Source organism: Loa loa, assembly GCF_000183805.2.
Source record: "Loa loa unplaced genomic scaffold supercont3.371, whole genome shotgun sequence".
Taxonomy (NCBI): Eukaryota; Metazoa; Nematoda; class Chromadorea; order Rhabditida; family Onchocercidae; genus Loa; species Loa loa.
This window is the reverse complement of record NW_018108551.1, coordinates 37712-38229: the sequence shown is the minus strand read 5'-3', so window position 1 is coordinate 38229 and position 518 is coordinate 37712.

Here is a 518-nt window from a genome sequence, read left to right as displayed (position 1 = left end):
CATCTGCATGTTTACAACTTCACTTGCATAATTATCAGATAATATCTTGCATTTCATGTATTTATTGATTATTCCTTTTCTTTTCTTTTTTTTTCAGTATCTTGAATTTTTGGATTACCTTTATTTAACAGTATGCTTTTGTTTGTATACTTTCTTCCAACAGTTGATGCATATTGTTGATGCATGCATTTTTTTTTTTTGCATGTTTTTTTGCAACTGCATGTTTTTTTTTCTTCGTAGTTATTTTTTGAATAAATTTTTGTAAAAATCAGATTAACAGAATGTTTTGTAACAGTGAAGATTTCGTATGAAATTTCAAAATTTTATTTTTCATAAAAATCGAAATTAACTTAACTTAGATCTTTAGAGAAATTTCTTCCAAAATGATTTTCACTAACATTTCCATATGTTTCATCTTATCTCACTTTTTAAAAAGCTAATTCGAATTATTTTTCCTTTTTTTTAGAAAGAAGAAATCAAAATTAGTCCGAATTGAGAAATATTGAAAATAAAGAAAG